General features: G+C 40.6%; 1 long non-coding RNA gene across 1 annotated transcript; it reads right to left on the bottom strand.

Moving 5' to 3' along the window:
- Window positions 1–290: 290 nt before the first annotated feature.
- LOC133653074 (uncharacterized) lies at window positions 291–3052 on the bottom strand. Its single transcript, XR_009826651.1, has 3 exons — window positions 2684–3052; window positions 2353–2429; window positions 291–444 (listed from the first exon to the last, which is right to left on the bottom strand). It is a non-coding gene; the product is annotated as an uncharacterized LOC133653074 (long non-coding RNA).
- Window positions 3053–13503: the final 10451 nt, after the last annotated feature.

Here is a 13503-nt window from a genome sequence, read left to right as displayed (position 1 = left end):
AGGAACTTAACATCATTAAGAGGCATGCCCATAAAAATAGGTTACACTTACATATGCATTGCCTTGTATTTTTAAACTAACAATATTGTCAATAGGCAGAAACAGAAAATGGTCAATTCACTCTATAAAGTAAATATATAATGTATAAATATATATATAAAAAGTAAATATACATATTTAATCTATTAGGCTACAACTTCAACGAAATGCTGCTCCATGCCATGCACAGCTAACATATCAGAAAATGAATAACTGGTGAATGACAAGAAGTTCAATAAAAGGTTGTTTATTTATACATATACATCTCTATTCCTCCTGAGGAGGTGGAAGCGGGACTCGTCTCCTCGTTGCCCGATCCCCCGCCAAGTTGAACCACCTGATGGCGTGTTTGGTGACCTCAGCGTCCGTGGCTGACCTTGTCAACACATTTTTTTCTCACAGCACCTGTAATCAAACAAGATTACAAGACAGATACGTTTGTTTATGGTATGTAGCATCCAAAGCCAAGTATGCCAAGTAGGTATTAAGGAGATTACATTTGAAAAAAAAAACATGACTTAAAGTTACTGGAGGTGGTTAAAATAAGGTGCGTAAACTATGAATTTGTGATCAGGGTATAGGTATGCAAGACATCCAAAATGTTCAAACAATATCGTTATTTGGTTCCTTGATCAGAGTACTTGTTTGGCTCTGTTGGACTTCAACTGATTGTAACGGAAATGATATGGAAACGATAACAAAGGTTATTGAAGAGATCTCAGGACCATTGATGTATATTAGTAACTTATCAATTCAAACAGGTAAATTTCCAAACAAAATGAAAATAGCTAAAGTTGCACCAATTTATAAGACTGGAGACAAACATCAATTTACAAATTATAGACCTGTTTCTTTACTTCCACAATTTTCTAAAATCATTGAAAAACTGTTCAATAACAGATTAGAGAGTTTCATAAATAAAAATAGAATACTCGAAGAGAATCAATATGGATACAGAGCTAATGTTTCAACTTCAATGGCTTTAATTGAAATTACAGAAGAAATTACCAATGCAATAGATAGTAAAAATGTGCAGCAGCAGTTTTTATGGATCCAACTAAAGCATTTGACACAATTAATCACAATATTTTAATCAAAAAACTAGAACGATATGGCATCAGAGGGTTAGTCTTAAACTGGATAAGAAGTTATCTAACGAACAGGAAACAATACGTGAAGCTAGGCGAACACACGTCTACAACGCTAAATATATCCTGTGGTGTACCTCAGGGATCAATACTAGGACCTAAATTATTCAATGTCTATATAAATGACATTTGTAAAGTTACAAAATATTTAAAGTTAGTATTATTTGCGGATGATACAACAGCGTTTTGTTCAGGAGAGAACACACAGATGATAATACAAATAATAACAGAAGAAATTAACAAATTAAAAAGATGGTTTGACAAAAACAGACTATCTTTGAATCTCAGTAAAACTAAAATAATGCTATTTGGTAACAGTAGAAGAGAAAGTCAAACAGAAATACAAATAGACGGAATAGAAATTGAAAGAGTAAATGAAACCAAATTTCTAGGTATAATGATTGATGATAAATTGAACTGGAAATCTCAAGTAAAAAATATACAACATAAAGTAGCAAGAAACACGTCAATAATGAATAAAGCAAAACATGTTCTAGACCAAAAATCACTTCATATTGTCTACTGTTCACTAGTGTTACATATCTGAGTTATTGTGTAGAAATATGGGGAAATAATTACAAAAGTACACTTCATTCATTAACGGTGTTACAAAAAAGATCAGTCAGAATAATATATAATGTTGGATATAGAGAACACACAAATCCTTTATTTATTGAATCAAAGATACTGAAATTCCACGACATAGTGAATTTGCAAACAGCTAAAATTATAAACAAAGCAAACTATAACCTGCTACCCAAGAATATACAACAATTCTTCTCAAAAAAAGAGGAGAAAAATAATCTTAGAGAGAAATGTATTTTAAAACATTTGTACGCATGTACAACACTTAAATTATGGAATGGATTAAGCAAAGCAATCAAACAATGTACTAATATGATCAATTATTTATGCTTACATGTGGAAATAATAATAATAATAGTAAATAAAATAATAATAATAAAAAAAGGTAAATAAAGCATAAAATAGTCTCTAATAAATTAATTAAATAAAAAACAGTATATAAAATATATACATCAGCAAATAACAAAAATATAGATCAAGAAAAAGGATCCTTAATATGTGCAGCAATTTCTCCCACTCACATCACCTCATTTTATATTTTTTTCTACAATTAACTATGCCAAAAAACACATAGACATACCTTTTTTTTTTAATGGAAACAAAAACAACAGGGCGTCACACACAGCTAGTCCACAGTAAACAGGATCTCGAGCTCCACTAAAGAACAAAGAAAGAAATAATACACACTCATATTAATAGCAAAGAACGGCTGTTTCCACTCCGTTAACGTTACGTTGTTGACTAACGAAGTAACGTTAGCGACCTGGGCCTAAACAACACTGACAATAAAGTAATACGCTTTCGTTTCAACCAGTTGGAAATATGTGGAATATCGTAGCATGTAACCTACACACATTCACAGCGTCTAACAAAAGATGGCCTAAGTTAACTGTATTGAACTTTTTACTCACCGGCTTCACGCGCTAACTTTCAAATTCTGGAGTCATTTGTATTGTTCCGTGTCATGTTTGTGTGTCCTCAATTGCTCTCAATTGCTCTGTTTGTTGTTATTCTAACATTGGTGGGACGGGTTTGGTTTTGGAATTGGATTGCATTGTTGTGGTATTGTTGTGTATTGTTTTGTTGATTGATTAATAAAAAAATAAAAAAATAAAAAATAATAATTCTGGAGTCGGGGTCCCCCGGAACACAAAACACAGATAAAAGACAATTTTACAATAGCACGGCGAAAAAATGACCGTCGTTGTGTGGGTTTTTTGACGAATAACACTCTTTTCCACTTTTCTTCGCTCGGGCCTCACCTCCCGCGTGCAGCCATTTCGAATTTTCTGGATATGTGACGTCAGACGCACGTCCCCATGCAAAGCATTCTGGGAGGCGGCGCTCGAAATAAAATAGCCTTTTTTTACAGAATATAAAGTTTTACTGCTAGTCCTAATATCAAACAACGTCATTACAATCATACATAAATGATGATGGAAACACAAAGGCCGATCTTTACTGCGAATGTAGCAATAAATCAATAAATCTATACTTAAGTTCGTGTTCCAGCAAAGAAAGTCCAGAAATGATGATCTTGGCTCATGCGCGTACACGCTAGTAGGCGCGTCCACGTCTACGGGTGCAGACATTGGTCGGCTCAGCGCGCGTAGGCGCAGCCTATAACTCTAGGCGGCGCGCGCCGGTTTAGTTTGTCGCGTCCGCGTATGCGAATCAGACACGGGTCTGCTCAGGATCAGCTGTCTGACCGTACAATTTTCAGAGGCGGAGCTGTATCCTCTAGGCGGAGCCAAAACGAATGTGACAGTAACGCGGGTTGGGCGACTTGAAGGCGGATCCGTATAGCAGTCTTCTGCTGTGTGGGTTATCTTATAGGATTGGAAGTAGCATGTGTTTGTATTTGGCCACATCATCTTTTAATAGTATTCTCCTATTAAGGTCAAAGTGCAAATGTCCATCACCGGCACTGTAGAGAGTGTCCACAGTAGATTGGGAATCCCATGAAAATGTAGGTGTCGGGAGGAAGAGTAAAGACATTAGCAACACCTGGTAAAAGGTCCACAGATAGGGACAGAGGATAGGGTTAGAAGGTTACCTGATTTAAACTAATCATTAGGAATAATGACAAGGAAAGATAGACAGGCCAGACCGTCCGGCATCAAGATTAGACCCACAAGGAGAGGTAGTCTACTAGAAATGGTATTTAAACACAAGTGTTCCGTCAGGACAGCAGAATGAAGAGAATCGGCACACTTCTTCTCCGAGAGCTGCAGTTCTAGTCCGAGGCTCGCTGAAACAAATAACGCTTTTTGTTCGACGATTTCTCTTGGCGTCTCCTTGGCTCATCACCCATTACACGACCATCAAATATACAACAATGTCAATCAATCAAAGTCAATCAAAGTTTATTTATATACAGTAGCCCTTAATCACAAGTGTCTCAGAAGGCTGCACAAGCCACAACATCAACAACACAATGTCCTTCCTTTGTCACCTTTTAAAGCATATATTCACCAAAAAGTCGTTTTCGTGGCATATTCTTCTAAAGTGCCTTTTTGTTTAGTGAACAAGGTTCATTCAAGCAGGCAAGGTAAACTGATCTCCAAAGCTGAGAGGAATCACAGCCCATTGATGATTTCACTGTGGGCAAGTAAACATTTAATCAAGGCACTTCTTAGCTGCTTGGTCTAAAAAGAGTTGGGTGACAAATTAGAAAGAAATGAAGCAAATAAGTGTCGACGCATGGGGAACACTTTGTGGGCTGTCACAGGATGGCCACGGCAGACGTTTCCTCACAACAGATGTTAAACGCTGTTTTTGTTCATCCTGGTAGTTTGCAAATGTGCTCTTAACGCGCAGCCTGTGTATATTATTTTTACTCTGATTGGGGGCGGTGTCCCCCTGCAGCACTGTTCTAGCTTTTAATCTGTCTTGGCTCATTGATTTCGCATGTTCTCGCTAATGGTTCTTTCTGGCATTCCAACTTAAAAAACAAGTCCTCAAATAGTGGTCTCTAGTGTCATAGACCCTGTGCCTTGTTGGTAAGGCTGGGGTCCATTTAAACAAAATAATACACAAAATAGATATCCCCAATAACATTATTCACCAAGCCATGGTCAGAACACATGGGCACATTTTGGTACACCCTGGTTTGTACTGATGTCCATGTGTGTATTTGCATGGCGGTATAACCAATTACTTTTTCAATGCATTTGTTTTGATAATACGGAAGATACTTCCCCTGATTATTGCTGGCATTTTATAACTTGCCCAGCACTTACATTCGAAAGTTAGCTTTATAGCTAAAATCGACAGATTTACAGTAAAGTTTATTCATGTGTATAATTAACCGAAAAACAGATATTCCGAAGCTTATTGTGTGGCATGCATTTTCTGTTATTTTATTCACACTCTTAAAGACCTACTGAAACCGACCACGCAGTCTAATAGTTTATATATCAATGATGAAATCTTAACATTGCAACACATGCCAATACGGCCGGGTTAACTTATAAAGTGCAATTTTAAATTTCCCGGGAAATATCCGGCTGAAAACGTCTCGGTATGATGACGTTTGCGCGTGACGTCACGGGTTGAAGCAGACATTTTGGAATAGCACGGTGGCCAGCTGAAGTCGTCTGTTTTCATCGCAAAATTCCACAGTATTCTGGACATTTGTGTTGGTGAATCTCTTGCAATTTGTTTAATGAACAATGGAGACAGCAAAGAAGAAAGCTGTAGGTGGGATCGGTGTATTACCGGCTGGCTCCAGCAACACAACCAGGAGGACTTTGAGTTGGATAGCAGACGCGCTATCCGATGCTAGCCGCCGACCACACCGATGATCTGAAGTCCTTTGTCGCGCCGTCGATCGCTGGAACGCAGGTGAGCACGGGTGTTGATGAGCAGATGAGGGCTGGCGTAGGTGGAGAGCTAATGTTTTTAGCATAGCTCTGTCGAGGTCCCGTAGCTAAGTTAGCTTCAATGGCGTCGTTAGCAACAGCATTGCTAGGCTTCGCTAAGCTGGACAGCATTAACCGTGTGGTTACAGGTCCAGGGTTTGGTTTGGTGTCTCCTGATAGTAGAAGTAATAATAGTATTGTTGATCTTCAGGCTATCCTTCCAGTCAGGGGCATGTTTCTTCTGTTTCTATCCGCAGTTAAGCACGATGCTATCACGTTAGCTCCGTAGCTAAAGTGTTTCGCCGATGTATTGTAGTGGAGATATACGTCACTGTGAATGTCCATTTCGTGTTCTCGACTCTCATTTTCAAGGGGATATAGTATCCGAGGTGGTTTAAAATACAAATCTGTGATCCACAATAGAAAAAGGAGAAAGTGTGGAATCCAATAAGCCCTTGTACCTAAGTTACGGTCAGAGCGAAAAAAGATACACCCTGGCGTCCTGCACTGCACTCTAATCCTTCACTCTCACTTTCCTCATTCACAAGTCTTCCATCTTCGCTCAAATTAATGGGGTAATCGTCGCTTTCTCTGTCCGAATCGCTCTCGCTGCTGGTGTAAACAATGTGCAGATGTGAGGAGCTCTTCAACCTGTGATGTCACGCTACTTCAGGTACAGGCAAGGCTTTTTTTATCAGCGACCCAAAATTGCAAACTTTATCGTCGATGTTCTCTACTAAATCCTTTCAGCAAAAATATTGCAATATCGCGAAATGATCAAGTATGACACATACAATGGATCTGCTATCACCGTTTGAATAAGAAAATCTCATTTCAGTAGGTCTTTAATGCATGAGTTTAAAGTCTATTCATTTTGCCTCTGACACAGTGGAACCTCTATTCCAGAGTGCCTCCGTTTGCGTCCTTTTCAGTTTCCGAATGTTTACATCGCACCAAATATGCCTATGTGTGCCAACCATGTCTCAGCATACAAATGCTTCATTCATTTATTTGTGTATTTTGCATGCTGCTTCAAGCCATCAGGGGCTGCCATTTTGATGACATCACTTCCTGTACATGCAGGCAATGAATTGATTAACGTGGACCCCGACTTAAACAAGTAGAAAAACTTATTTGGGTTTTACCATTTAGTGGTCAATTGTACAGAATATGCACTGTACTGTGCAATCTACTAATACAAGTTTCAATCAATCAATCATTTAGGCACAGCCATTTTGAAGAGGCAGGTCCGCCTACGTTACATTCTATTTACATCCTGTTCACATCTTGTTCACACGGGTGCAGACATTTTGAAGAGCTTCGACCTCGAGCAGCACTTCTGACCTGTCTATTCCCGCAAAGGTCGTACCTTGTGTGAGCCTGACTTAGAGATCACATTGTGTGATCAGAAGTGTTTCCAAACACTCACAATCTTTCTGAATAGCTTTGGGTTGCCTAGACAATCGCTTTGAGATAGCAATTTAGCTAGTTCGCTTCGGGCTTTAAATTTTTCATCAGCGACGGGGGATTTGTTTTGCAGCAAGTCCTTAATTGTGACGAGACCGAAAAAGATGCCACGAATGACCTTTTATTACAGCAAAGGAGAAGGCTCTACCGGGACACAAACCGCTGAATGATCGCCTTAGGCCCTGTGTACATTAAAGGCCTACTGAAACCCACTACTACCGACTGATAGTTTATATATCAATGATGAAATCTTAACATTGCAACACATGCCAATACGGCCGGGTTAACTTATAAAGTGCAATTTTAAATTTCCCGCTAAAATTCCGGTTGAAAACGTCTATGTATGATGAGGTATGTGCGTGACGTCAATCGTTGAACCGGAAGTATTGGTACACCATTAAATCCAATACAAAAAGCTCTGTTTTCATCTCAAAATTCCACAGTATTCTGGACATCTGTGTTGGTGAATCTTTTGCAATTTGTTTAATGAACAATGAAGACTGCAAAGAAGAAAGTTGTAGGTGGGATCGGTGTATTAGCGGCGGACTACAGCAACACAACCAGGAGGACTGAGAGATGGATAGCAGACGCGCTAGCCGCCGACCTCACCTTGACTTCCTCCGTCTCCAGGCCGCCGACCGCATCTATGATCGTCGCTCCGTCGATCGCTGGAACGCAGGTGAGCACGGGTGCAGATGAGCAGATGAGGGCTGGCTGGCGTAGGTGGATAGCTAATGTTTTTAGCATAGCTCTGTAGAGGTCCCGATGCTAAGTTAGCTACAATGGCGTCGCTAGCAACAGCATTGTTAAACTTTGCCAGCCTGGAAATCATTAACCGTGTATTTACATGTCCATGGTTTAATAGTATTGTTGATTTTCTGTCTATCCTTCCAGTCAGGGTGTCATGACGCGGAGACGAACCCACGTTTCCTCGGCAGCTGGAGCTGCAGGCACCTCTGTTAACCCCTCTGCTGGTAGCACACTCAGACACACCTCTGCTCGCGCTGAGCACAACACGCCCACACAGCAACAAGCCTGCAAACATTCACTCATCTGCGCACCTGGACTTGACGAGGGGGAGCGGCATAAAGACCAGCGGACCCAAGGAACCTTTGCCAGAACGTCGCTAACCTTCTAGTAAGCATCACGTCTGGCATTCCTTTCCCAGTGATTTCCTCGTCCTTGTTTTGCTCTATCGCTCCGTGTTTCCCCCTGGTTCATGCCCTTTTGTATTTCCACAGTGACTCTCCTGACCTCCGTGATCGTGCCTTGTCACTCGACACCCATCCGGATTCCTAACTGACCTCCTCGATCCACGACCTCCCTGCTCGGACCTAGACCACGCTGCCCTGCTCTTGCCCACGACCACTTGCCTGTCCACGAACTGCCTCTTCGCCTTGCCCCCTTGGATAACGACGAAAGATACAACCAACATTTACAGACAACAACCCTTGGTAACATTTACATTATTAATTTTACACATAGTCAACACTCACTCACTTTGAGTAGCATACACACGCCACATATTCATCAAAGGTTTCAAATAAACCTTGTAAACCGCAGTCCTGCCCTGGTTGTCGCCTCCTTTCCTTCTCTGATACACAACAGTACGTTCTGGCCAACAACATGTCGGAACCAGGCAACAGCAGCAAGCCCCAGGCCCAGATAGCCAAATCTTCCGACCTAGCTATCCTTAGCTTTGTCCTCAGCGAACACCAGGTTCGGTTTACTGCCCTTGAGGATCATCTTGAGAGAGCTTTTACCAGACTTTATTCCAAGCTGGACAACATGTGCCCCAGGGCCAGTTCTGGACCGGTGGTACCTCCACGTGTTTCTCCAGTTCACTCGACACCCATCCGGATTCCTAACTGCCCTCCTCGATCCACGACCTCCCTGCTCGGACCTAGACCACGCTGCCCTGCTCTTGCCCACGACCACTTGCCTGTCCACGAACTGCCTCTTCGCCTTGCCCCCTTGGATAACGACGAAAGATACAACCAACATTTACAGACAACAACCCTTGGTAACATTTACATTATTAATTTTACACATAGTCAACACTCACTCACTTTGAGTAGCATACACATGCCACGTAGTCATCAAAGGTTGATACACAACACAGGGGTTTATTTATTTTGTTTCTATCTGCATTTAAGCCCGATGTGCTATCACGTTAGCTCCGTAGCTAAATAGCTTCGCCGATGTATTGTCGTTGAGATAAAAGTCACTTTGGATGTCCATTTCGCGTTCTCGACTCTCATTTTCAAGAGGATGTAGTATCCGAGGTGGTTTAAAATATGAATCCGTGATCCACAATAGAAAAAGGAGAAAGTGTGGAATCCAATGAACCCTTGTACCTAAGTTACGGTCAGAGCGAAAAGAGATACATCCTGCACTACACTCTAGTCCTTCACTCTCACGTTCCTCATCCGTGAATCTTTCATCCTCGCTCAAATCAATGGGGTAATCGTCGCTTTCTCGGTCCGAATCGCTCTCGCTGCTGGTGTAAACAATGGGGAAATGTGAAGAGCCTTTCAACCTGTGACATCACGCTACTTCCGGTACAGGGAAGGCTTTTTTTAATCAGCGACCAAAAGTTGCAAACTTTATCGTCTATGTTCTCTACTAAATCCTTCCATTCCATTTTTTACCGCTTGTCCCTTTTGGGGTCGCTGGAGCATATCTCAGCTACAATCGGACGGAAGGCAGGGTACACCCTGGACAAGTCGCCACCTCATCACAGTCTACTAAATCCTTTCAGCAAAAATATGGCAATATCGCGAAATGATCAAGTATGACACAGAATGGATCTGCTATCCCCGTTTAAATAAAAAAAAATCCTTAAACAAATCATTATTTAGCCTAAGCCCCGTTTCAGCCACACTAAACCAGTGTTTAAGGTTACTCTCTTTTGATATTTTTTTACACGAGTAAGTGCGCCGTGTATTTCTTGAATCTCCGGCTCTTAGCTTTGTATGGACTCATCGATTGTTTACAAACTGAGTTTGCAGAGGAAGTGACGCCAGAAAGACCACGACCCACACAGGAAGTGATGTCAGAAAAGAATGCGCCACAGCCATCATTACAACCTGTTCCCACTCGGAGGTAAACACTAGAAAGATGGAGGCGAGTCATCCAGACATGCCCGTGTTTCTACTTTCTCTACATGTACAGGCGCTTGTAGAAATCACACATGAATACCTTAAGTGGACCCCGACTTAAACAAGTTGAAAAACTTATTCGGGTGTTACCATTTAGTGGTCAATTGTACGGAATATGTACTGTACCGTGCAATCTACTAATACAAGTCTCAATCAATCAATCAATCAAAAGAGAAAGCGATTGCAGCTATTTCGGATACAACACTTCTCGAACGGCAAGAGAACTTTCCAATTTCAGCTGTGATTCTACTTCTCGAAAAACCTCGTCCATTTGTCGAAGGAGAGACAACGAGAATGCGAGCTCCCATGGATGTGATTAAAAAAAAGGTAGCGTGTGCTTTGTATTACCTGGCCGACGAGGGAAGACTACGGAAAACATCAAATGTATTTGGACTGGCAAAGCAGACTGTATCAGTTATTGTCGGGGGCGTGGTTATTTACAGGTAGAATTCACCAACTCGAGTATTTCATATATATTTCATATATATATATATATATATATATATATATATATATATATATATATATATATATATATATATATATATATATATATATATATATATATATATATATGTATGAAATACGTGACTTTCAGTGAATTCTAGCTATATATATATATATATATATATATATATATATATATATATATATATATATATATATATTTTATTTACATAGAAAAAAAATAAAAAAATACTTGAATTTCAGTCTTCTGTTGGCTATCCATTAGATGGCAGTATTGTCCTGTTTAACTTCTCCGTTCATTGGGCAGGCAAAGCCTCTATTGTGGGAAAGCGGACGTGAGAACAGGCTGTCCCCACTCAGTCTCAGGTCCGCATTGAGCTGGAGGGGGCGTGGCCTCCAGCTCCGGCTGAATACCGGGAGTTTGTCGGGAGAAAATCTCTGCCGGGAGGTTGTCGGAGAGGCGCTGAATACCGGGATTCTCCCGCTAAAAACGGGAGGGTTGGCAAGTATGTTTTATATTGATGTGGCATAGAAAGAGAATGAGTTAAGACCTTTGTTAGTTCGGAATCTGGGTTTAACGTGGTTAGTGGAGCTCCCCCTGGTGTTGTGGTTATGGCGGTCATTTACGTTAAGGAAGTAGTTTGACATGTACTTCGGTATCAGGGAGGTGTAGCGGATTTTATAGACTAGGCTCAGTGCAAGTTTTACTCTGTCCTCCACCCTGAGCCAGCCCACTTTGGAGAAGTTGTTTACTTTCACATGTCCATTAAAGATTTGATTAATTTATGATGGCTCAGGTGTGATTCACTACAATAGGGCCCCACAGCACACTGGATTCCAGTTAATTGAAATACCACAAAACTGGATATTGTTCAGAAAAGTTAAATCTAATTTAAGAACTTGCACACAAAGCAACACTAAAGGTGACTATGATGTGCGCATTTTCTGCGAATGCATATTAGGTCGCGTTGCGCCGGCGGACGGTGGGGAGGAGGGGGTCTTAAACGACCATTGTGTGTGTGCTAGACTAGACTACTGCAACACACTTCTTGTCTGGATCCCCAGCAAGAACATCCAGAAGCTGCAATACATACAGAATAGTGCTGCTAGGATCCTGATGAGAGTGCGGAAATATGACCATATCACACCAAATCCCTTCACTGGCTTCCTGTTCCACTCAGGATTGAATACAAAGTCTCCCTATTAACCCGCCAGTAGGGATGATACTCGAAACCTGTTTTCCCGGTTGTTCGATAAGAAAAGAACCGAGTCCTCTGACTCAAATCCCTTTTTGAGAACCGGTACCCGTTTTCGAGACCACTATAGTAAAGAAAAAGAGTTGGTTCTTTATTCGAATCCCTCGGAACGAATCCCGTCCCGACCAGAAATGCTCCGTGTGACATCACAAGAAATGACGTCACGTAGCTCAGTCATTAGGCGCAGATAGCGAAAGCAGGAAAAAAATGGACGGGAAAAAGCGCTCCAAGGTGTAATAAAGTTCAAAACAAAAGGTATAATCCAATGAATAACTTTACTGAGAGATTTGAGCAGGGTACAAACACATGACGAACACTTTTATGACCAACCGGAAACATAGCAACTAGGCTAGCAACGCACCTCATTTACGGCAGCTGTCGCTACGTTCTTAAAGCAACCGCAGCACATACATGTATGACAACTCCCTTTTTTAACTTTTGTTTTTCTTTCCTTGTAAACAAAATCACACTGTATATGTGTTGTCTGTCTCATTATAAATAATGCAGACAAGGCGTGTTTGCTGAGTTCTTGACGTTTACTTTCACAGCGTGCTCATAACATAACCTCATTCTTAGCTGCCAGGTGACGAGCAACAACACTTTTTGGGGCTACCGCGCATGCTCGTCACTCGCATTGCATGCTGGGTAGTGTAGTTGTTATATTCCCTAGCTCATAACACCTTTCCCCCTATAAAGAAATAATGTTAACTCAATAAAGTGTATTCCTTTTTTTAGCTTTAACTTTTCATTTTTTAGCATTGTAACCACATTTGCAAACAACTTTTCTCTTCATAGAATTTTCTTTCAATAAAGAAATAAAGTACAAAAATGTCAAAGCATCATAACAAACAGTTATGTCAAATAGCAGCAGAAGTGCACTTTTTGGAGAGCTGTATTATTTTCAGTTTTGTGCCCAAGGGACTGATTTTATTTAACACTATATTATTATTTATACACCTATAGTGATCACAGAGACAGGTTGTTTTTGTGTTACTGTATATATTTGTTTTTCTGAAAAATCCCACTTAATATACTTTGGGTAACAACAGTCAATATTTATTTATTTTATTTTATTTCAAAGAACTACTCACCCCCCAAATCCTCAACTCGACCTCCCGTTCCGGACAGGCTAACCTCCTCCAACGTCCGAGGAAAAAGATACGAACAATGAGAGACCGGGCTTGCTGCTGCGCCGCTCCCAGTCTGTGGAACGATCTCCCTGACCACCTGAGGGCACCACAGACTGTGGATGCTTTTTTAAAAACTCTTCTTTTTAAAAAAGCTTTTTTTTTAAAAATGTATTTGCATACTAGTTCTAGCTATTAGGTTGTTCTAGTTTTCATTTTTATTATCTTTTTATTTGTATTTTTTTTGATACACTGTAGCACTTTAAGGTTGTTTACTCAATGTAAAGTGCCATCCATCCATCCATTGCTTTTTACAAATAAAATCTATTATTATTATTATTATTGTGTGGACAAGGATAAAGTTAGGTGGGATTTACCATGGATAATCT

The sequence above is a fragment of the Entelurus aequoreus genome, linkage group LG07 (assembly GCF_033978785.1).
Source record: "Entelurus aequoreus isolate RoL-2023_Sb linkage group LG07, RoL_Eaeq_v1.1, whole genome shotgun sequence".
Classification (NCBI taxonomy): Eukaryota; Metazoa; Chordata; class Actinopteri; order Syngnathiformes; family Syngnathidae; genus Entelurus; species Entelurus aequoreus.
The sequence above is the reverse complement of the archived record's forward strand: the minus strand, read 5'-3'. Positions and strand labels throughout refer to the sequence as shown.